The following is a 26,653-nucleotide window of genomic DNA, read 5'->3' as shown; positions in this document are numbered from 1 at the left end:
GTTTTTCAAAATTTCAGAATGGTTTTAAACTTTCATCACCGTTTTGCATAATAAATTCGCTGACTTTTGGTGCAGTTTTAGCAATTTTGTTTCTAATATGTTGTCCTTAAGAATCGATGTTGTTGTTTGTTTTGCTGATGTACACTTTTACTTTAAATACCTGCCTCATAAGAAACCGGTAAGCAACAAATCAGCCAACTACTTATAAATTCCATTTGCACAAAAATGGAAAAGTACAAAAATCGATCTGAAGCAAAAACGCATAATAAAGTTTGTTTATCAGCTCTTTTGTTTATCCACAACAGTCTGCATTCATTTAAAAATCATCAATATTTGTTTTATCAATTTTAACAGAATTTAAACACAATATTAGAGTAGGTTCTTGTATGTAAAATACACTCGTGCTCAAAAAAAGCTAATGCTAAAAAAAAAATAAATTTCAGAATTAAGAGCCTAAGAATAAGTCCACGTACCTATTATATTAAAATTTTTCTCTGTTTATACTGAAACAACTTAACTCTTATATTAACTGAATTATTTCATTAAATGTTTTACAACTCTTAAATCCATCATCAAAAAAAAAAAGTAAAGATTTCCACATATAACCAAATTAGTTTCATCTGCATTGCAGTGTGCGCTTCCATTATTACCATCAATTCTGCATTTACGACTTTTCACACTTTACGACACCTTAAGAACTTTGTGTTGGCAAATTAACCTTTTTCGCGAATACCACTCGTCATTTTATTACGTCCACAATCCAACTCCTTCTACTCCCATTCCAATATCTTTCTTCTTCATAGAAATTAATCGAGAGCTAAAATTCTCCCACTCAAAGCTCAACTGAATACACCTATTCAACAACATCTGAGGGCATCATAAAAAAATCCTTCAATATAAAGATTTCAATGGTTCAAAGGTACAAAAAAACTCCTTCCCTTCTTTATTTACCGTCACAAATTTCGTATTACACAAAAATTACAAAATTGTGAAACATAAAAATTTCAACATCGTACCCTTACAACTTACAGAGCCCAAAACGCACCATAACTAACTCTAAACCCAGAGAGTGCCATCTTGGATTTGGGTTGGATGGCGCGCGCGTTCGAATCACCTTTGGAGTGATATTTTTTACGCCATACTCATTCATTTGCAGCACCCAATTCAAATAATTCTAGCAAAGTACTCGCAGCAAGGATAACCTAGCTTGGATTTTGGGCATCGTTGTATTTTTTTGCTGTCGTTAAAATTGTAACAATTTACGTTTCACTGGAGCAGCGCGTCTTGACAGAGGATAGAGCTGTGTGGTAGCTATGTTTTCAACGTGCATGCGTCGGTCGTCGTCATCGTGGACGGGAGTTATACGGTATGTAACCTTGTGCCTTTGATTGAAGGTGGTAATTTGATTTTAGCGTCACCTGGTGAATGCTTTCATTTCGCGCTTACACTCGCACACGCATAAAAATGAAACCCCTAATGCGACTTGTCTAAACAACAGGTGGTAAAAATGCCAAAATTATACAAAATACAAAAAATATCCTTTTTCTAACGTCTTCATTCTTCATTCGCCTGCCGACACCACCACCACTCCCTCTTTGGTTGGTTTTAATACTTCTGCCACCACATCACATACAGAGCGTAAATTCCTTTTAGATTGCCGCATGTGTAACCGAGCAAAAGGAAATAATTGAATATATTCAAGCTAAAACAACAACAACATCAATATAAAACAGGAAACAGGAGTTAAGGACGAGATGTCGAGATATAAAACGCGATTGTGTGTGGAAATTAAACGGAATCACGTCTCGAAATTGCCTATTTTAGTGCAAAAAAGGAACATTTCTTTTTGGAATAACACCACAATATTCCTTCTATCCTGCACACATATCCTTGATTCTATACTTTCATCAACAACAACAAAAAAAAAAAAGCAACAACTAATTCAGCAAAACAAACACAGTTTTTTTTGTAGAATCCACAGGATCCGTTCAGGATGACTTTTGACGAGAATTTTTGTTTTTTTGATATTTTTTACTTAGTCACCCAATTTCCCGCTTAGAGCTGTTTGTTACCGTTACTTGTTATTTGGAAATTGGGGAATTCTAGTTGGGATGGGATGTAAGGAGCCAGGTGTTATATTTGTTTTATGTATGTAGATGAGGATATATACCGAAGGACATTCACTTCCACACGTCCTTAAATATTTTTTACTTGGTTGCTTTTTTTTCTGTAAATTTTTGAGTAAAGCGATTTCAATTTCCAAGATGTTGTAGTTGATGTTGTGTTAAGTTGATTGAAGGATTTAGCGAATAGGATGTTTGAAAAAAAAAATGAACCTGTCGAAAAAAATTATGGAATGATGGGAAAGTGAGAAGGGGGCATCATATTTTTGCTTGAAAAATTGCAAGTGTTATCTGCTTCATTACATTGGGAATTTGTTGTCGTATAAGGAAGTTAATTTGGTTAACAGAGGGATTCCATGGTTTCTACCTAGATAAATTTTGTTTTTTTTATTTTTCTTCTAAAAGAGAATTGATGATGAAATAAGATTATTTTGAAAAATTTTGATCAACAAGAAATTTTTTAAAGTTGGCAAAAATAATATACCTTAGTCTAAGTGGATTAAGTACCGTACTCATACCTTCATACGTCGTAGTTTTTAGTGTACCTATACAAAATATTTTTAATAAAGTTTTTTAAATTTAAATTTATGATTAGAATAACATATCTTATCTTTGCGTTTTATATGTATAAAAATATTAAGGTCTATAATTTAAAGTAATTCTAACGTTTGATTCTAGATCTTACATACGCCTACAGAAAATTTTAAGGAAATAGAACCACAAAGAAAAATTTCAACACTAAAAAATTAAATTCGAAAAAAAAATGGCACTTGAGAGAAATCTTATAAAACTGATGAGCACAGAAAAAAAAACCATAGAAAAATCTTATCAGGTGTATTTAAAAAAAAAAAAAAAAAAAAAAAAATATAGAAAAAATACTTTTTGAAGTGAAAACTTCTTTAGTATCGTAGTGATTTGAAACAAGATGAAACGAAAACGCGACACGACTTCAACTTGTTATAACTTTTTTGTTTTAATAGATAGATTAAATTTGTACTGTAAATAGGTAATTAAATAAATTATAATTGTACAAAATTTCAATTAATTTCATATTCAAAATTCGGAGATAACGATACAAAAATGTTCTTTTCCAACAAACGTTATATCTTTTGATCTAGTGCACATACAAATTTGATTTAACTTTAATACGCATGCTGAAAACATAACCTTTCATTTCATATATCACACATAACGTTACGTGCTCTACAAGTTACACAATCTTAAATTGAAAAAATTGAAACATACCTCAAAACACCTGTGGAGATCTGTTGGCGATGACCAGCTGCCAGTGTAGGAAGTACCGTAATCTCAGTCTGGAAATTCGACATGGTTGACTTTAAAAAAATTCTAACTTCTCTTGTAGACATCTTTGAAATAAGATTTATACATCATTATACAAGGTGAAACAATAAGCTTTCACATGGTATAAATTTTTTTATAGGTTGTTAAACAAAAAAATTGAATTAATAGCATGAGAACATAAAAATAAATGTTTTTTTTTTTTGCTTTTTTTGATGAAATTTCATCGAGTTTAAAAAATTCTAGCTCTTTTTGTAGATGTCTCATAGACTTGATCGATATATATATTTTGAGCTTATACAATATACTTTCAGATGATATAAAATTTATTTAAGGTTGTCATATAAAAAACATGGATTTGAAGGTGATAGAATAAGAATAGGTAGATTTTTTCTATTTTTTTTGTATGCAAGAAAAATGATTTTTTAAGGTTTCACTTCTACCACGTGTGAATTGCACACATGATTTTTTTATAATTGTTTTAAGCTAGAAAATATTAATCGATACATGAAAACAAATTTATTGATTTGTTTTCAAAAAATTTTCATATTTCCAAAAAAAAAAAAACTTGAAGTTTTTATTTTAAATCCAAAAAATATTTTTTATTTTTTTTTTTACTTCATTTTTAGGTCGCTAAGACTTTTTTTCCAATAACTTTCGCTGACATCGTTTAGTCGAGTGATGTACGCATTTGGCAACGCCATATACCTACCTACTCATCCACAAATAAATTCTACAATTTTTCAAGTTTGGATTTCAGCTCTTTTGTTTTAAATTCTCATATACTTTTCATCCAGCCGTCAAAAGCGAAGCAAATATTTAAATACTTCAAAATTGATATTTTAATAGATACATAAGTAGGGGAGACCGGGGACAAAAGTAACTCGTCATGAAAGTAACAAGCCCATTTACAGCATGAACGAACGTGTTTGGGAAATTTCATGTATGCAGTTTTGTTAAAACTTCAATTCTTCTCTTTACGAATAAGTTTTTGTCGAACGGTCGAGTGATAGGCATGTGTCACATTAAAAAACAGACGGACAGACAGACGGACTTCCGGGACCCACTAAATACCATCGTAATGTCATGGAAAAATGCTATCTCAAATTTTTTTTTGTGCGAATGCATAACTTGATATATATATAGTACCTATATCGCAAGTAAAAAGAAGAATGATGTAATTTGAACATATTTTGTGTGCCGGTTTTTTGGAAAAAAATGTTTTAGAACCTTAATATTTTACGGTAAATTTTATCTCAAGGATTGTTTGAATTATTTAGTTTTTTTTTTCTTTTTGAAAGACTACTTTTACAAAAAACAAAAAATGTAGTAATATAAAGGAGCACATTACCTACCAGTTTTTCCAAAGACAGCTTTTTAACAAGACTCATAGTTTTAGAGTAATAGGCAAAAAAAACAAATATTTTCGACATTTCTAAACGATATCTCGTAGAAAAAAAAGTGTGATAACATTTTTTTTAGGGAATTACAAAACCTACAAGTCATCTGTATACTTTTTTTTCATAGCCTCTCTCGTTTCAATGTTATATATGTATAAAAAAAACTTAATATTTTGTGGTTGTAATACAACCACAAAATATTAAAATTATTATTCAGCAAAACAAAATAGAAAATATAAAAAAAAACTTAAATTTTCGACATTAAAACTTAAATAACTTTTTATGCACACATAGGACTTTTGGGGACTTTTGACATTTTACTTTAATCGACATTTCAATGGTCTGTACCAATTTTAAGCCCTATGCGAATTATTTCTGGGTTGAATGTCTAATTTGTCTGGATTATCATTATTTTGACGAATCTTAATTCGAACCATTTTGAAAATAATAGAGAACTTTTTGCGAGAAAGTCTAAGATCAAAAAAAAAAAAAATGTATGGCAGGTAGGTACCGCTAAAGTGTTCAAAAAATATTTCCTTTATTTCAAAAATATGATATTAATTATTGCCACGGCAGATGCAGTTGAAAAAATCAATCAAAACCGTTAGAGCCATTTTTGAGGAAATACAGTTTTTTTTTATTTTGGTTTTATGCCAGGTACCGTTGTTAATTTTGGTTCTAAAAATAAAATTTTTATTTAGCCTTAAGCGAATCTAACAAAACTCAAAACTACTAGGTTTAAAAATCTCTTTAGTAGTTTAGGCTGCACTTCAAGTTCAAAGCCCTACTTAGAAAAATATCAATTTTGAAAAAGGACATACAAAAATTTATACACATTTTTGGAATCTTGAAGATATAACTTGCCGATATGGATTGCTTTAATTTTTTTTTTTTTTAGTGGCCAAATACTTTTTGCTGCTAATGTCCAACCTGCAATAAAATAGCAATTCTTAAAATCCATCTACATAAGAAATTTTCCAACACAAAGAAATGGGTTTGAGTATTAGCTCATTGATGAAAGCAACCAATTTATTAACAGCATACTCTATGAGCTCAAATCATCATCAACAAATCAATCGAAGAATAAGAACTTAATCCACAAACCTAATAGCTTTTCATATTATCAAAGACAGCAACCCAGTTCAAGCTCCGTTCAACTTTAAAGTTCAGCTTTTATAACGGAACTCAGCCAACCGCCATATATTTAACCTAACTGTCATTCACTGTGGTACTTTTATGTTTCGAATTTCGAACAATTTCGAAAAATTTCGAACTTTGTTCGAAATTTCGAAAATCATGGAAAAGTTTTTATTGCAACTTGCAACAACAACAAAAATTTCCCAAAACATGCGCACACTTTCAATTTCCACAATTTTGTTCTTTTTCTATTTATAGACTTTTCCGGATAACTCCAATGCAGTGCAACAGGCGCAACAGAGACCACACTATAGTCTACCTCAATAAGGGAATTTTACGTGAATGGTGTTGTGGGCTGCTCGCTCAACTCGAATCCTCCAGACCGTGTCTCTTGTATTTTGTTGTGTATTCCAACTGTCAGTTCGGCCGTGAACTGCGTGAGGAATCGATGCAAATAAAATACCGTTGCTTCGCGAGTGTATCTATAGTATATCCCCGTTTACAATATATAATTTATTCCATTCTTCTTGCCTGTTTTGCCTAGTATGTGGTTATTATTTTGATTTCATTTATTCTTATTTCGACATTCTGGCAATGTCCTTGTGTCCTGAATTGGAAGAAGAAAATGTATAAAATTCTTGTTATCTAATAGAAATCAAATTTTAGAAAAAATCCAAAAACGGGAAAAGAAAAATATATTTTGTTTTTCTTTTATCCTTTTTTTTCCTACCCAAATCCTGGGTGCGGTGTTGTTAGTGAAAAAAAAAAATAAGAGAAAAATATTGGGGAAAAAATATCCCCCCTGGTTTTGATGAAATAAAAATTAAAAAAGGGAAAAAAATAAATTTTCATCCTTTTTTTCGCTGTGAATTTCTGAATATTTATGTATCGTTGTCCTGGCTGCTCCTGCCACTGCTTTTGCTGCCGCTGCTGCTGCACTTGAAACTTTGACGGGAAACTCTGTATAAATAGCCCCAAGCAGGGCGCACAACGAGAGCAACAAAGACACAAAAACTCTTTTGGGGGTCAGTTGTGCCATCAAACAGAACGACAGAGAGGAACAGCACACTTCAAGGACTAAAAAAAACTGTAAGTCGTAGAAGGTAGAAAGATGATTAAAAGAGCAAGTGGAATAATTGATAAATTATTGACATAGGTACGATAACACACATCCTTCCAACCCCTGTTTAAACTACGACAAGGACATTGAATAACATTCAATGTACCCTTTTTTTTTGTTCAAATAAAATAAATTGCCCTGATACAAGGACATCAGACGAACGAATAAGTAACACACAGAGTGTATGTCCTTAATTTTGTACACAAGAAAAAAAAAATCAATAGAGTAAGCGTAAATGTGGGGGTGAAATAGAAATAAGAGTGGTGCGGGGGATGAAGAGATATAGTGGATATTTTTTTTTTTTTTTTCTTATCCTCTAAGAAAATCTCAGTCTCTCTCTCTTCTTGTTTTACTCTCCCTTTCTCTATTTTGTTGTTGTATTTTTTTGCTTTTGGTTATTTGTCTCTGTATTTCGCATATCAAGAATTCTGATCCTTGGAACAGAATAAAAATATTAGGTAGTTTTTTTTGGAGTTCAGCGTGATATTTGTTTAGATTTTTTAGAATTTTTTTTTACTGTCGCCCTGTGGGAGGTAATTAAATTAAAAGGATACGAATGTTTTAAAACTCAATTTAAAAGGGATATTTAGATTTAAATATGTCAAGTTGTTACGATTTTCTGGATGAATTATTGACAGTTTTTATGTGTGTTTGTGTTTGTTATACGTGTTTTGGGATTTTTTTCTTTTGGCTGGGTCATGTTTTGAAATAAAAAGTATGTACTTTTACTTCCACTAACGCAAAGTTTTCTCTAAGGATTTTTTTTTGTTGTATTATAAAAGATCCTTGACAAATGCAGTGACATAAATTGTTCTTCTGACTAGAATGTTTGCTGAGGATTTATAAATTGAGAGGCATTTTTGTTGGATAACAAGGTTTTGGTGAAGGATATATAAGTTGTATTGTAAAGAGGTTATATTCTTTAGTATGTATTTTATGTAAGAAAAGTGGGTAAATTTATTTTAGATACTTATATTCAGGATTCATAGAGTTAGAACTTTGTATTTACGTTTTGTTAGCAGAATTTTCTTAATTGAAAACAATTTTTTCGTTTCAATTTCATTTCATTCAAACAGTTTTTGATTTTCAATTTTTTCGTAAAAGACAGAACCAATTTTAACAAAAAATGTGTTACATGCTAATCAACCTTTAACTGAAATGATTGATTAAAAACATTAAAAAACACCTTTGCGTAAAAGATTAATTAGCGCTGATTTACCTACGTCATTTTGAGACCATAACTCTTGTGACCTTTGTTTGTGGAATATTAAGAAAAATACAAACTGAGATCACTGATCGTTTGGTCCTGAATGTTTGCGCTTGTCCGTTATAACATCCGTCAGCGTTACGACCTGTCACGCAAATGCAAGACTGGGTTCGCAAGTACTTGTTCTTATTGTAAAAGTTTCTTAGAATATTAAAGGGTTTTATGTTAAAAATTCATTAAAAAAATATTTTCTATTTTATAATAGGTATAAATACCTCTGAATGAAGTATTTCAATTTTTTTTTTTGTTTTTAATAAAGAGTTTTTGAAAAAAAATTAAAAAGTTTAAAAAAATAATTTTTTTTTTAAGTTTCATAAAAACATACAAAAATTGGTATTCTTAAAAAAAAAAACATAATTATTCCACACAAAAAAAAAAACAAAGTTTTAAGAAAATTTATTTGGTTCGTTTTCAAAAAATATATTTTTCAAACCAAAAAACTCAAATTTATTAAAATCCAAAAATTACACTGTGATAGTTTTTAGAACTTTTTTTTTGCAACAGAGCGGAGACACATCGATTCTAGTTAATTCGAGTATGCTGAATTCAGTAGTGGCAACCGTTTTGAAAGTTTGGCTCAAGTTTTCGAGAAATTTCGAAAATAAAATCTTAGGACGGGACTATTAAAATACTGATAATTTCGAATAATTAAGTTTTTTTAAACAGTTTTTAGTTTAGAGAAAAGCTATTCCTGTATATAGCTATATGTTTAACACTATTCCAACCTAGATTGTGATGTTTCGGTCGCTTACAAACATTTTATAAACAAAAACTTCACTTTTTCATGTTTTTTTATTTTGTTGACTTTCAAAGCCTTTAATATGGAGGCAATTTGAGTTTAACATTGATTCGGGATATTTTATATTATTTAAATAGCATATCATTCCAAAAATGAATAAAATACTGCAAACCTGAAAAAGTTCACTAGTGAAAATTAGTCTATTAAGCTACGGAAATGTATTAAATAACACTGGTAAGCAAAAATAAACTTTTTTTTTGCCACAAGAGCCAAAATATACTTTTCTGAAGGTGAAAGGGGTGCTGAACTCGAATCCGAAGCCATACATAATTATTTGGCTTCCTTTTTTTTTAAATATTACAGTTATAAAAGGGAAAAAACGTTATTTTGACTGCTTTTATCCCGACATGATGTAAGTATATAAGAACGTTTTTTGTTTTTACAAAAACTGTTTAATTCATTAATTTATTTTCTGATATATCTTAAGCTTAAGCTGAAAATCCAAAAACTATCTTAATTTAATCTTAAGTTCAGGTTTTGATACATTTCCGTAGCTTAGTAGGCTGATGTTCACTAGTGAACTTTTTCAGATTTGCAGTATTTTATTCATTTTTGGAAAGATATGCTATTTAAATAATATAAACTATCCCGAATCAATGTTAAACTCAAATTGCCTCCATATTAAAGGCTTTGAAAGTCAACAAAATAAAAAAAAACATGAAAAAGTGAAGTTTTTGTTTATAAAATGTTTGTAAGCGACCGAAACATCACAATCTAGGTTGGAATAGTGTTAAACATATAGCTATATACAGGAATAGCTTTTCTCTAAACTAAAAACTGTTTAAAAAAACTTAATTATTCGAAATTATCAGTATTTTAATAGTCCCGACCTAAGATTTTATTTTCGAAATATCTCGAAAACTTGAGCCAAACTTTTAAAACGGTTGCCATCGAACTATCACAGTGTTATTATTATTTTGGAAATGTATTCAAAGTTTTAACATAAAAATTTGAAATCATCGAAATCGGTAAAGTCGTTAAGAAGAATAATAATGAAATGAAATATCAGAAATCAAGAAAACAGTAGTTAAGTTACATATATAATTTATAATTTCACAAAAATTAGGATCTTATTTTTTATTTCAATTTTCCCCTAAGGGCAAGATCCAAAACTTTTAACTACCATGTTTGAGCCAAATCACATCAATGGTTTGAGCACCAGCCCAAACTTTCACGAATCCTTTCTCAAATTTTTTGCACCAAACTGTTCTAATTCGTCTTTCCAACCATTTGTTCTTGTTTGTTTACCTAAAATTTTCTATTGTATTATAAAGCAAAATAATTTTTTATAGGAATTCCGAAAAAACGCTCAAATTGAGAGACCTTAAAGTCCAATTCCAATCATTTGTCCACCTCTTTGTTTGTTTGCTCTTGCTTCTATGATTTTTGATAAACCATTTTTTGTTTGTTTTATAGTATTTCGAGGTACACAAACGATTGTCATTCAAATTTTTTTTTTAAGAAACTTTTGTTATTATTTTATAAAAAAAAGATATTTTGTATGACAGTTTTTATACAAAATTTATGTTGTTTTGGTTTTTAACAAAAAGTTTAAAGAATATTTTTATGAGTGTTAAGACGATTTTTCATTTTTCAGACTTCTTATAAAATAAATGAGCTCCAAAATTTTTTTGAAGCTTGCACAAACGAAATTTTTTGGTAAACAAATAAGGACAAACGTATTAGAACAGTTTGGTTCAAAAAATTTGAGGTCACAGTTCTGGCTTCACGATCCTAAATTAATGATACCTTACGTAAATTCTTCACGAAGCCTAATATATTCACATTGCATTAAATTTATAGTCGGCCATTTAACAGGACATTTTTAAAACTTGTGAAAGATTTGACTGTTTTCCAATTTTTAATTCTTTCCATTGAAAGAATTCTTCTGATACCGTCTTATCTGTTCGGTGTGATCTTCAGTATTTTAGTTAATTTGCCCTGAAAAAAGACGATCTCACAAAGATGGTTTCTACACAAAGTAGAAAACTTTGTAAAGGCTTTTTTTTGTATGAATCCAGCCTTGGTTGTGAAGCCTGGGTCTTTTGATTATATAGTACCTACAAGTTCATGCCATGCGTACACTATATTCTAACATTGGTCTAAAAGCGTTTGTACAAAAACTGAATGACAAGGTTAATGCAAGACCACACTAATAATGTCCTTTGTGAGTTTTATAGCCTTACCTCTGTGTGATATTTTTTTTTATTATAATTAGTTTCCTACAGGTACCTTTTTTTTTCTGCAACAATCATAAAGATATTTTCGCACGATACTAAGAATAACCCTTGACAGGACTTAATTGAGGTGATGAACTTTTCGAAGGATAAAACGCAAAACTAAAATATAAAGAAAAAAACTTGTCACTCAAAAAAGAAATAGCAGCAGCACGAAATACAATATCACGTGTGTTAGTCTACAAAGAGAAACAGAGAATATAGTTAAGAACCATCTGGACTATGAAAAAACGCACATGCCTGAAATTTCTAGTCGTTATTCGCACGACTGCACACAGACAGAGGAGTCTATAATTGAAAAAAAGTCCTTTCTTTTTTTTTTTTGCTTTTATTCTTGAGATAATATAGTTTTGTTGCAATCTCGACTGGCAGCTGTCTCTGTTTTGAGAGGATATGGAAGAGTAGGTAAGAAGGACATGTCTAAAAAGGTATCCAACAGATGGCCAAATAAAGAAGTCCAAACCATATTTTGAATCGGCCGTGTGGAACAATGTTTCTGGACATTTGGTCAAGTATTTAAGGGTTTTTTCGTTTTTTTTTTTTTGATTAAATTGAAAGATTTTTTCTTTACGCTTTTTTGTACAAGGACAATTTCTAGAGACAATGGCTCTGTGAGGTATTCTTAAAGGAATTGATTTAATGCTGGTATCGATACAAAATAAACACATTTTTTTTAAAGATACAATCGTCTTTTTGTTTGTTGCATCAACAATAACACAGAAAATTAAACCATGTAACATTAGGGTGGCGAAAAAAAAAATACATACTTTATTCTACTTTTAATAGTGCAATAAAAAAAATCTCGTGGTTCACATTTGAAAGAAATTATTATCGATGCGTTTTTTGCTATAGTAATATTAAATTCATACCAAATTAATTAAATTCATTTTAATTGAGTTCCCAGGGTAAATGTAAAATATAGCATTTTTCTGAGCCCCCTAATGCGAAAATAATCAATTTTACATTATATTTTATAAACCATGTTTTACAAACTTTCTCTGTAGGTAGTGAAAATCTATTTTGTTTTAATTAATTACAAAAAAAAAAAAAATTGAACCACCCTAATACTAATTTTTTTTCTATAATTTGGTCAAAATAATATCCACGTTGATTTTTTTTTGGAATTTCACAAGCAACTGTAGAATATATGTAACATTTTTTAAGAGCCACCCTAATACGAAAAACTTCCATTTAAACTTATTATTAATCTCAAAAAACACGATTTAGGAATTGTCTGTGTCACTAATATCCAAATTTTTCGAAAACTAAAAAAAAAACAAACATTTTTTGCACCACCCTAATGTAATATTGTAGCTTTCCAACTTTTTTTTTTAATAAATTAACATTCGTTAACAATAAAAACATCGAATCAAAAGCCAAATATAGCATTAAATTTTGGCTTATCAAATTTAAAACAAAGTAGGTACACTGAGGCGTATACGTAATTATTTAACGATATTTTTGGATTTTCTTCAAAATTCATGTTGGATTTAAGATTTTCAATGACTTTAAGGTATTTTAGGCTAAAGGAAACTTTGTTAACCGAGCTTAAAAACCTAATTATAATTATAAAACATGATTCATGATTATTACTTTAAGGACGAAATTAACTCAAAATATTTCTGTCATTTAAAAATTTTTAAGAATTAATTAACAGTTTAACCGAAATGCCTTTTGATGTTTTTATTACAAAATCCACTTTGCCAAAATCTCCCCCTCCCCCTCCTCCTCCCCTCTCCTTTCATATCAAAATTCACCTTAAACATTGCTCAGGACACTTGTTAAAATATTGTGGTCGTGCTCTTGGATTTAATTTTGGCTTTTACAAATTAATTTCTCTTGTGCAATTTTCTTTCGTTTCTTTGACGAGGAATAAATCTTTTTTTCATGCACGCGTAGTTTCAGCAGTGGTCGTCATCAACTAAAATGACTATTTTTTTTTATGCTTATATTTCTTTATCAAGGATCGTAGAGAGAAAGAGATTTATTTTTATTTAAGTTCACCATCATCGCCAGGACACGCATAAAAAACACTATCAGTCATAATATTTTTTTGTTTTTTTGAGGACAAACAGGACAACATACACTACCACATTTAAACATATAAATGTAGAAAGCTGAAAAGGGGGCCTGTCAAATTGGAATTGAAAACCATTATTCTTTCAAGGTCGACCGACAGGATAATCTGTGTGTACATAATTTAAAAGCTACCCAGCTGTATACGAGTATATAGTATACAATTACGATTACGAACGGACAACGACGACGGATAGAGGATTTGTGAGTTTGTATATTCAAGTGGACACAACACATTTTGTATACGAGAGAGAGGCAAGTACCATTGACGTGACGATGGTTGTTGGTGGTCCTCGGTTTTGGTTTGGTTTGGTTGTCCTGTTCCAGCTACATATACAAGATTGTTGACAGGATAATTTTTCTCTAATGACTTGGAAATTTATATTTGCGATTTGAGTTGGCCAAGGTCTATGGTTTTTTTTGTTTTTGTTTTTGTTGTTTTTGCTATGGAAGATTGGTTGACATGGTAACGCTCAAGATTGCTTGATTCTTTAATAAAATTCTTAATAGATGATGGAATTTTTCGGAGAGGGTGTAAAAATGATGGCGTTTTTTTTGGATGATTTGATTTTTAAGGGATACTATTCTCCAAGGTTAATGTCAGTCAACCTTGTTATCATTCTTTGGAATTGCGTTGGAAGAAAAGTGGGAGGTCAGTTTAGTGACTGATGGAGATATTATGAAGACAAGAAAAAGCTCTTGATGATGTCTGTATGATGTATATGTTGGATAGTAAACTATTGAAGGCCAGATATATTATGAGCTTATAGAGGGATTTGATTGTCTACATGAAAGACATTATTTACAACAACAAAAAAAAATTGACAAAGTAATTTTTCTAAAAAAAAAAAAATAAAATCAATGTTATTTTTTTGGTATGAAAATTAAAGTTTTTCGATAACCACTTAATACTTTTTATTTTCTTTACTCAATTTCTAAATTTTATTTTAAAGAAATTTGTACTATGTGACACTCTTGTATTATTTTAAAAAGTTGCAATGATATTGCAGTTTCAAAAATGTATAAAAGTTTTCACAGCTAAACTTTGGAACGAAAAATATTACAATTTACGCAGGATTCTGTAGACCAAAACACAAATAAAAATATTAACATCTTCTGTTAATTATAAACTAAACCCTGATTTTTCAATCGTCATTTAGACTATCAAATGCTAATGGTGTTTATCTGGCTAGTGAAAAATTGGCTCTAAATATGTTTTTTTTTCCAAGATTTCAGAATGCGAGGTAAAATAAGTATAATCATATGATTTTTAAAAATATCGTTTTACAAGTTTTAATTAACGAAGACGTCGAAATAAACTAGATTAACTAAAAAATATGTCAATTTTCACGAAAAAAAAAACTCAACGCCATAGTTCTAAAATATGTTAGTTTAAATTATACAAAATTATGCAACAAATTTAATTGAAATCGTTAGAGTCGTTTTTGAGAAATTGGTAAGTATTCCTTAAAAAGCGAGATACTAACAAATATTATAAAATGCACGACTGGGGTCGCACGTACTTGCACTGAGAAAAATATGACGACCTGAAAACTAACAGATTGCCTTATTGTTTTATAAGGAAATCTTATTAAAAAAAAAACAATTAATAAGGTTTTTCTATAAGGATTTCTTATTATTTTTTTTTATAGAGAAAATCTTATTAAAATTTGAGTGAAAAGTTCATTTTTTTGCAACTTGGCACTAGAAAAAAAATCGCGATCAATATTTTCATAGCAGGTTGGTTCAGGTGGCAAGGTGTGCGACTAATGATTTGAAGTCTCCAGTTCAATTCCCGACCTGGTCGTGTTTTTTTTTTTTTTTTTTTTTCTTTTCTTTTCAAAACCCTACAAGTGCAGATTTTAAAACAATAAGGAAAACTCGATTATTTTAATAAGGTTTCTATGTTGAATGAAAACCATAGAGAAATCTTATTGTTTTTGTTCTATTTTATGTGGTCTATTTTTCTCTGTGTGCTCTAATGGTAAAAGTAACTCTTATGATAAAGCTTTTAACCGAAAATAAATTAGAGAAAATTCATATTTTGTTATTTTTAATTGATTTCACAAGTAATGTAAAATAAAATCTGTTTTTATAATTAACTAAACACCGATTTAAATGAAATTTTACACAAAACCAAATATGCAATTTGATTTCAAAAATCGTTTGAGTCGTTTTTTTTTAATGTTTTTTTTTTATAAATATATAAAAATTTTCTAACATTAAAAAAAAAAAAGTTAATGTGCCATGTTTAAGAAAATATTATTTCGAAATTTCGATAAAATTCATCAACCCGTTTTCAAAAAAATTGATTTTTCAAAAAAAAAAATATTTGTTAAATGCCCCTATAAGGAATAAAGATAGCGTTCGTTTAGCATTCAAATCAGCAAATACATTAAGAACTTCTTTGTTTTCAAATTTAAAAGGTGAATTCTCCAAAAACGAAAAATCAGACATTGTATATAAAATAAAATGCTTAGGTGATGGAACAAACCACTGTCCTTCAGTTTATGTAGGTACTTCAATGCAGAAACTTAAGAATAGAATTGCCGGACATAGATCAGATATATGTACATAGTGGACATTCTCAAAAAACAGCTTTAGCTTTACATTGTATAGATGAAGGACATATACCAGATTTTAATAACGTAGACATTTTACAAACAGAAAAACACTATAGCAAAAGAATGTTGCTAGAAATGTTACATATTTTAGATACAGATAATACTGTTAATAGGAGATCAGATTGTGAGGGACTTAGCAATTAGCCCGATCATCCTAGACGAAATTTCACTATATATCAAAGTTAATTTAAGTACAAGATTTTTTGATGCAGTTAGGTTCCTTTGATGGAGTAGAATATGAAACCACAGATTTACACCAAAATTTGATATGGCGTATCCCCGAAAATGACCTCTGAACCCTAGGAAGTTCGAAAAAGTGATTTCAGTCGAATTTAACAGAAATTTTATCAAAGTTAATGGAAGTACACGATTTTTTGATGCAGTTAGGTTCCTTTGATGGAGGAGAATATGAAATCACAGTTTTACACCAAAATTTGATATGGCGTATCCCCGAAAATGACCCCTGACCCCTAGGTAGTACGGAAAAAGTGATTTCAGTCGAATTTAAAAGAAATTTTATCAAAGTTAATGGAAGTACACGATTTTTTGATGTAGTTAGGTTCCTTTGATGGAGGAGAATATGAAATCACAGTTTTACACCAAAATTTGATATGGCGTGTTCCCTAAAATGACCTCTGAACCCTAGGAAGTTCGAAAAAGTGATTTCAGTCGAATTTAATAAAATTTTAGTATGTTGAAGTTCACATCATGCTCTGTTGTTCTGAAATGATGAGAATATTATTTTAATTGAAAAAGAACACATTTTTTTATTTTCATCACATGGGCCGACCAGGAATCGATCCCACGTACCTCTGCATACCTAGCCAGCACCTTCTCAAGTAGCACACTGGTGTATAAATTGGTGTAAATTCATTAATTTTGGTGTAAAATTGAGGAAACTGAAAAAATATGGTGTATTTCTCAAAATTATTGGTATAAAAATTATACCACTGTCTTTTCTGTAAAAAATTTAAACATTTTTTTAAGATTCAGTGCAAAAAATACACCTATTTTCAGTTGTTTTTATAATATACCATTAATGGTGCATAAAATTATTCGATTCTGAAATCAACCAAAACGGTATATTTTGTACACTCTCTTTGGTGTAGGAAGTACACCCTGTGGACATAAAATTCACCAGAATGCATAAGTGGGAGACACCATATTTTTCAATGGCCGCCATTTAAAAAAAGAAGACAGCGATTAATTATTTTACTATAATAGTATATTTATCGACCTTATTATCCCGCATTCTTGGTTTTTTCGATTCGGTATATTATATTACAAAAGAACTCTTCTAAAAAAATGTAAGAACAGCAAAAAAGTTATAATTTTTGAAAATCTGATCTTTAAAATCGAAAAAAAAAATCATTAATTCACTGACATTTTTGAGTCGCTCGATTTTTAGAGGGGGTAGTATCTAAAATTAGTAGACAGAATGTGTTTCGTTTTAAAATTTGGCAAACAAATTCATATTTAACCATTAGTTTCTTATGGCAATATTATGAAAGTGAATAAAAATTAATTTTCATTTATTTCATTACAAATGGTGTGAATTAGAATTCATCAAACTGTTTGAGGTAAAAAATAAACTTTGGCTCAAATTTTAAATCAGAATAATTTAAATGGTGTATTTTATCCATAGATTTATTGTGTATTTTTCAATTTCAAAGGGATAATTTTCACCAAAAAACCAGATCATTTAATATACCACTAGCGCCATTTATACACCAAAATCGGTATATTTTTTTAACCACCGGAGTTTATTATGTACGAGAAAATGGTGTATTTTTTATATTCAAAATGGATATCACGGAAGTGCAAAAAATACACCAAATATTTTGGTGTATTTTAGACTTTTGTGCTACTTGAGTTACCAGTAGACCATACTGGAATATTAAAGATGAGTGGAAAAAAGGGAGCTAATTGAAACCTCACATAAAAATGCAATGTTTTTTTCTAAAGAGTTACAAACATTGCATATCTGCAGGATAAAAGCTTTGCATACTTATTGGTGAAAAACATTGCATACTTGAGAGATGAAAACATTGCATACTTACAAGAACCTCTTGAAACAGGTCTTATGAAAGCCTTCGACTGAAATCACTTTTTTCGAACTTCCTAGGGTCAGAGGTCATTTTCGGGAACACGCCATATCAAATTTTTGTGTAAAACTGTGATTTCATATTCTCCTCCATCAAAGGAACCTAACTGCATCAAAAAATCGTGAAATCACTTATTCCGTACTACCTAGGGGTCAGGGGTCATTTTCGGGGATACGCCATATCAAATTTTGGTGTAAAACTGTGGTTTTATATTCTCCTCCATCAAAGGAATCTAACTGCATCAAAAAATCTTGTACTTAAATTAACTTTGATAAAATGTCTAGATTGATCGGGCTAAATATTTATAGTCAGTTTGTCCAAAGAAATATGTTAGATTAGATTTTATCTACATTTTTAACTTGAATTTTTTGTTAGAATTTGTTTTTGTTTTTCTTATCAAAATTTTGAATTTCTTATCAAATAGAAATTTTTTAATTTGATTGTTTTGAAATTTCAATAATGTGAAACGTCTTTTTCAAGATATTCTATTATTGAATTTTTTGAAATATCACTGATATAAAAAAAGCTAAGCAGTTTTTGACAAACCACTTTTTGGGAAACCTTAAGAGGTTAAAAGTTTTTAATATTGTAAGTATAGATATTTTAGTTTGGTTTTATATATTTAAGATTTTTTATTTATATTAATTAGAGTCCTGAAGAAGGGTATATCCATACCCGAAACGTCGACTGGTACGAACTTTAATCATTAGAAAATACAAGCAAGACCTATGTATAGCCCACGAAACAGTAAAATTTATTTGAAATAATTTTTAAAAATCCAAAAATGTATATTTTTTAATTTTTCAAAATTTTAATATTACGTTTACTTAAACGCTTTAGTATAAAAATTTTCGTTGAAATTGGGTTAGTCTTCCTATTTTCGTTATATGACATGTAAAATTGTTATCTCGAGTTCGATTCTTTTTCCGTATCCTATAGTACCTACATATCGCAAGTAAAAATAGGTCTCGGAAAAAACATATAAAAACATGAACATTATAACTTTTTCGTTTTGTATTGATTTTAAATCTTCATAAAGATTGCTAAGTGCAGCCTCTCAAAAATCAATAGTATCTAAAATTCCTTTTTTTATCTTGGATATTTTCTATTGTAGGTATTATTATGAAGACTGATCACTACTGGCTCAAAAAAAAATAATTTAGTTTTTTTTTCACAAATTACAGTTTAAAATGCCATTAACATTCAACTTAGATTCATTTTGCGTTCCTTTTGTGAAAATTTGTCTAAAACCAAAAAAAGCACAACTTTTAAGGCTTAAAGTAAGGTCTTCAAGATTTTCACCTTGGTTTATCGGAATATGATAAGGAACAGATCAGATTTAGAAGGTGTCAAAAAATTAAAATAAAAAATTATATGTACATATTTATCGGCTCTTCATTAACATATTATAAATTTATTAATCCCTTAAAAGATTCAGTATTTTACCCACTAAAGAGCCAAGAAAAAGTTTTTTTTTCAAACTTTACTTCCATTATTTTTCCTTAAAAAAAACTTATAAATATAATTTCCCTAATGATTCACATGACGTTCGAAACTCCTTGACAGTTCGTTGTTCCATTTCCCACATGCCATATACAAGGCCACATCACACAAATCTCATAAAAGTCTGACTTCGGTGCGTGCGGTTTTTTGTTGTTGTAAATAAGTTTCCATATTAAGATTTATACTCTCCTCTGCTCCATTGAAAATAGGAGTACCTATCTTACTTTCCATGAACATGGCCGGACTAATCCAAAAAAAAAAAAAGGCCTCAATGGTCAATTTTTCTAACTTCACTTTTAAAAAAATCAAGAAAAAAGTCCATCCAATGATTTTCAAAACGAGATATTGAACCTTATTTATTAAACCCATTTGAAAAGTTGGTCATTGTTAGGAAAATGTGTGATATTTATCTGAAAAGCTTTTAGTCTTGTGTGGTTTCCTTGATTCAAAGAATTTTAACACGAAAGACTTTTTGAAAGTCTGAAAAAATCCTTCTACAAATCAATTAAAGTTCTTTAGTCAAAAAATGCCCACAAATTTAACAAATCCGCTCCTGGTTTCGTTTACATAAATTTAATTTCCAAAGCAACACCACATATTAATTCACCGTTTGTCAGAAACAATAATTTTCATTTTGAATATCATGAAGGATGAAGAAATGCACCAACACACACAGCAGTTGGCAGTTGGTAGAAGTTGCAAGTTGGGAACATGGAAGATGCGGAATGGCAATTCCACTAGGAATGTTACATTGACGCTCTAGCTACCCCAGAAATGCATCACAAATGCACATAAACCATTAGAATAACTACTTTTACTATACTGCTTTCTACCCTTAATTTAGTGGGGTATTGGAATTGTAGATGGGTGCTAGGAGGGAATGTAGATGGGTAAACAACGACAACCATCAAGTGAAATGCAACTTCGGCATCTTAGATTAATTAGTTGCTGCAAGTGAAATGAAGAACATTTCTTGACTTGAACTTCTTCTTCTTCGTCGTCTTTTCTCTTCGTCGTCGTTCAAAATGTACATATATATACAACACATGAATCGTGTTTTTGAAAGTTTGGTTTTTGTTGCAGACTTTTTGGTTATCCGCATCATAAATAAATTATTATACCATCAACTGGATGTTTCATTGTTTGTCCAGAAGGATTTTGGGGCGGGGAGAAATGGAAAACTTATTTTTCAAGCTTTTGTTTTCGGATTATAATTTTTTGTTGTGCAAAGAAATATTAATTTTAATTGAAAAAGATTAATGAAGGGCATCAAACACAAGATGCTGTTGGGTTGAATGAAATTTGAGTAATTTGATGTCGAATTTTGAAAACAAAAAGACTAAATTATGAGTTACTTTTTTGACAGATTAAACAAAAGGGAGTATCGACTTTATTTGTTCTTTTAAAATTCATTACAATTTTATTTATCTGGAGAACTTGTGACTAGAAAATTGTCAAGGATATAGAAATGGTTCTAGCATTACTTATTAAAGTGAAAACTTCTTTAGTATCGTAGTGATTTGAAACACGATGGCATGCTTGGCTTTAAACAATTCTTACTTCTTTTGTAGGCATCGTAGAAATATAATTCAAGCGTCATATAAAAGGTGAAATAATAAGCTTTCAGATGATATACAATTTATTATAGGTTGTTATTAAAAAAATGGATTTAATGGTGTTTGAAGAAAAAAAAGTTTTTTTCGCTTTTTTGTAAACTTTTTAATGGTGTATTTTTTTTTAAGAACTTAAATGTTTACCGTTATTCTTCATCAAATTTTCAACATTACTTTTGTCCAAATTGAAAAAAATGTCAGGAAAACGTTTTTCTCAGAAAAAGTTATGACCACGTAAAATCATTTTCATTGTTCAAAAATGACAAAAACAAAAGAAAGTACCTTTTTTTGATTTATCACTATTTGGTTGGCCTTTGCCACCCATCATCATCCCTCAAGATCTTATCCTTTTTCTTATAACAAAAACCACTATAGTTTGTGTATATCCTTGTGGTAGGTCGGGTCTTTTGTGTGTGTGTTCATTATATTTTCTTCTTCTCTCAATGATTTGGGAATAAAAAGCTTTCAAAATAATAAATTTTAATCAAACTTCCCAGGAACGCAATAAAGTTTATGTTGGTCTAAGGGATATTTCTTGGTACGGTATGTATACAGTTATTGTCTTTCATCATTTTAAAATGCAACTCCCATATCAATTAATTTAATTAAAGAGCTATTTATCAATGATTTTGTGACATAAAAGTTTTCCTGGAAATATAAATGTATTTGTGTTTTTAGAGAGATAAATGTAAAGAGATAAAGAGGGATAAACCATAAAATGATTAAAAGGATTTGGTATTGATATTTGCATTGAGAAAATTAATTTAGACTCCAGTATTGAGGAAAACTTGAAATGATTTTATCGTTTTCTTACTTTGAATCAACAGGGAAATTAGAACAAAGCTAACTATCTACGAAAATTTAGATATACCTTGATTATTCGATACTGGAAGGAAATTTTTAACATAGGTATAGGTAAGGTTTAATAGGTATTGAAAAAATTGTAGAAAATTTCAAAACCAAATGACTAATTGGTTTTTTAAAACGTTAACATGTAGTAGACCTTTGACAAAGTAGTGATTATAGATAAAGGATTTTTTTTTGGCAATTTGAAAAATGCCATTTAAAAGATAGTAAAAAAAAATTGTCTCTGTGTTTCGAAATATATAACTTTATACAAAAAAAAATTTAAAATGATATCTGAATAACGGGAAAAACAATTTTTTTTCAAAAGTTTTTTGACCGTTTTTAATTTTTATCTTTTTTTCTTCGACAGATAAATAAATGGAGTTTATACTGTAGATAATAGGCAGGATTATATTTTTGCAAAATTTCAATCAATTTCATATTCAGTACATTTACTACAATCTACATAATGTTAAATTTAAAAACTTCAGAAACACCTCAAAACAACTGTGGAGATCTGTTGATGACCAGCCACCAGTGTGGGAGTATCGTATTCTCAGTTTGAAATTTTGACATGGTTAGCTGTAAAAAATTCTAACTTTTGTAGGCATTGTACAAGTTTAATTGAAGCGTCAAATAAAAGATGAAAAAATTAGCTTTCTGATGATATAAAATTTGTTGTAGGTTCTCATATAAAAAAATGGATTTAATGGTGTTAGAAGAAAAAAAAAGTTTGATTTTTTTTTTCACTTTTTTCATGAAAAATTGAATTGTGTTTTTAGAAGTTCAAACAACCAGGGGTCGAATTACAGCATACGATTACGATCATTCGTTAACGTTTTTACTATTTGTGTCTCTATTTAATTAGTAAAAAAAGTTAGGGACCTATAGCAACCATACGTTAACGAACGTATGCCGTAATTCGACCCCAGAACTTGTATTGCTAGCAATTATTTTAAAGTTACAGTTTATAGATATTATTTAATTTCAATGAACTTTCTTAAGACGAGTTAGTCAAAAATTCATTAAAATCTCCAACAGTTACAAACATAGATCCATTGAACTAAAAATTATATTTTCTCTTTTGTACACCTTTGAACTCGTTTATATGTTGGTCTAACTTCCAAAACCAATATATCACAAACCTATTAAACTAAACCCTCCAAAGTCATTAAACCCACAACGTGCAGTTTTTGTCAAATGACTTTATTTTTGCAGTCATTAAATTTCATCCCAAAACTATACCCTCTATTGACCATCTCTCTATAGGGTTCGTAAAAAGATTACAGAGGACAAAACCAATAACACAGGTATGTTTCTGTATCAGAGAGTAGAGAACTTGGTCATTCTCAGCACGTTCGAATCCTAAAACTCTGAAACATATTACATATTGCAAAAGAGAAGGTGAAGAGGGTATATTGCGTTAATGTTCTCATTACAGATGAATGAAAGAGAGAAAAACTTTGGCGACACTTTTTTTTTGTTTGTTTTAATAGTTTGTTGGCTTTTGTCATATTATACTCATATAGTTGGCCATTATATCTCTTGAGGTTTCAAAAAGGTTCCTCTCGCAGTGGTACAAGTGTGGGTCGATATAGTTACTATACTGGCGTAATCTTTAACGACATAAAATAATACAAAAAAAATTATATAACGAATTCTCAAGTCCTTGTGTGTCTCTGTGTCGTTATGGATTCTTGTCTTTTTTTTTCTTTTTTTTTATTTCCAATTCATGAAAATGCCGATATAATCTTCTGATCTGGTTACGACTTCTTTTATATAAAAAGTATTTATGGATGAAGTATATCTTGAGACACTGACAACGACGACGATGAAGACGACGAAGACGATGGCGTCAAGTGCGATAGACTTGGAGTACAAAAGTAAGACTTGAGTTGTAAAAACCTACGCACAGCAAAAATATAGATTAAAGTGTACAATAATATCCCATTCCCATTCCATCGATCGGTCGCCTTATGTGGGCATAATACTGCCGAGACTTTATAGCTTTGTCTACAGAGAGATACCTTCTAGAACACCTTGGGAGGGATTTAGCTATTTTATGAACCCAAGTCTCTGGCAGGTGGAGTGTATTTTCTGCATTTGATTGGATATGATTAACGTTCCTTTTTTTTTTATTTTTTTCTTATTTCAAATCTTTTACACATGTGCCTTAAGTCTAACTCTGTAATATTGTATACTTACTTACTTTGAAGGCGCGTGTGTGATTTGAAAATAAGTAAAAAAAAAGTAGATTTCTGCGAAAATTGTAACGAAGTTGAGAGATCGAATTTATTTTTTGCGCAATGTCATCTCATTACGAATGACAAAGTGGATTTTGATGTAGAGGTTCAAGCTCTCTCTCAAGTAGGATGTAGGATGATTAGGAATTTTTATTATAAAGGAAATTGCTATTCTTTATGAGTAGACAAAAAAATTTATTCAAGTTTAAGGAATTTAGGCAAGAGGGAATTTTTATGTTAAAGGCTTTTTTTTTAATTTAAAATAAAAAATTATAAAAAGACTTTTCGGTTTTATTAAACGAGTTTCTCTTTCTTGAATTTATTTTTTAATGCTTTTTTATTGAAACTCAAAGATGAATTCCAGCTGCATACACGAAAAAGATGGCCATTATCGTTTCGCCTGAGGTTCTTAGCCTAAAGATTTGAAAATCAAGTATAACTTATTGGAAATTTAATATTTCAAACATGATCAAAAAGAAATTATTTTAAGAAGATGTTAAGAACAAAATTATTTTCTAAACGGTAAGTTCTTAAGAGTTGATTTTTTTTATCGATAGATAAATTGGCATAGGTGTTGAAAAAAATTCTTTAAAATTTCAAAACTGGGTTACGAATGGTTTTCTAAAACAAAAGCAAGAAGTTGACCTTTGACAAAGTGGTTATAAAGATGAAATTTTACAACAATTTGAGTTAATACAAATTGGTGTTTAGTGCGAATTTTTTTCTAAGGTGCCAAATTTCGATGCATGATTTTTTTTTTTTGAAAACCACCTATTTTTGTACCGTTTGAGTGGTTTTTTTATTTTTAATAATTTTTCAAAGCATCAAACAAATTTCGAGCTTACAGATCTTATAGGCACTACTGATATGCATGCGTGTGTAAAACAAATGGACGAACAAAAGAATGGTATTTGAGCGAATAACGGGAAAAAACAATTTTTTACCTGCCCCAAATTTTTTGACCGTTTTTATTTATTAATTTATTAATAAATCCCGTTTTTTCATACTGTTTTAGTTTTTTTTTTTTAATCCTGCTTTTTTTTTAAACTTGTAGGAACTTTCACATGACATTTGACACTTTATCAGAATTAGGTATAAATTATTCGGGGTTTTAAAAAGCGGTCTTTCCAGAGACGAGATTTTGCTTCAACAGGATTATTATAAGAGGGATTTAAAAAATAACATTGATTTAGAAATTTTTTTCGGGATTTCAGCAAATGGGATATTGAAAATCGGGATTCCGATACGCTTCCTTTTTTTTTTTTGCTTTTTTCATAAAAAATTAGTGTGTTTAAAAAATCATCCTTTAAATTTTTGCGGAATATTATAAACTTGAATACCTATAGTTTAATTCCTTACAAAAAATGTAAGGCTTTTAGATGGTTTAATTTTTTTATGAACTATTCACATAAAAAAAAAATTGATAAAATTATAAAAGAAAAGAAAAGTATTTTTTTGTAAAATATGATTGGCTCTCAAAAATTATCCCTTTTTTACTACAAAACTTACAGATGTAAAAATGTAGTCCAAGTTTTAAGCATTAATAATATTATACTAGTACAGGTAAAATAGGCATAACAAAAATTGTTAATAATAAGGACAAAAAAGTCTATGCAAAAAAGTTGGGTGGAAGGGTGTTTTTTCGCGGACAAGAGGGAGTAGGTGAAGGTCAAAAATATACTGAAAAAATTGTTTGTCGAATATTATCATATGACACATGTTTTCAAGGTATTTTTTAATGCTGAATCTAATAACTAATAAATAAAGTCAATACGATTGCTCTAAGAAAAGTTATTGCCGATTAAAAACAAGTTTGCTTGTTTTTTTGCTTCAACAGGTAAAATATAACCAAAATCCATGTTAAAAAAATGCTAAACTGATGAAATTCGGGATGAAGGTTTTAGATAAAGCAGGGACAAAGGATTAATAAAGTTCTTAAAATTTATTTATGGTTAAAGGGTGTTTTTTTGATAGGTTAAGTTGTGTGTGAGAAAGGTATCATAACAGCTAACTTATAAATTTTATTGATTCTTAAAACTGTTTTGGTTGGTATAAGAACTAAGAATCTATAAAAATTACAAACTTATCTTGAGTGAAAGGGTGCTTTTTTTCAAGAAAAAATGATGAAATTCGGAATTAGTACCACAAAAACTGGGAAAAAATTGTTACACCAATGAAAATTGGTACAAATGTTTGATTTATAACAGAAACCAATAATGTAAGTAGTCTATACAAATATTTAAGGTTAAAGGGTGTAGTTT

General features: G+C 29.6%; 1 protein-coding gene across 1 annotated transcript in view; it reads left to right on the top strand.

Moving 5' to 3' along the window:
• Positions 1–6,631: 6,631 nt before the first annotated feature.
• LOC129905899 (gamma-1-syntrophin) overlaps positions 6,632–26,653 on the top strand; it is a 183,236-nt gene continuing 163,214 nt past the window's right edge. Inside the window, exon 1 of the mRNA XM_055981523.1 lies at positions 6,632–7,048. The gene's annotated coding sequence lies outside the window, so the exon portion shown is untranslated. The remainder of the gene's footprint in view (positions 7,049–26,653) is intronic.

The sequence above is a fragment of the Episyrphus balteatus genome, chromosome 1, assembly GCF_945859705.1.
Source record: "Episyrphus balteatus chromosome 1, idEpiBalt1.1, whole genome shotgun sequence".
NCBI lineage: Eukaryota > Metazoa > Arthropoda > Insecta > Diptera > Syrphidae > Episyrphus > Episyrphus balteatus.
Note: the sequence above shows the minus strand (reverse complement) of the source record. Positions and strands in the feature narration are given on the sequence as shown.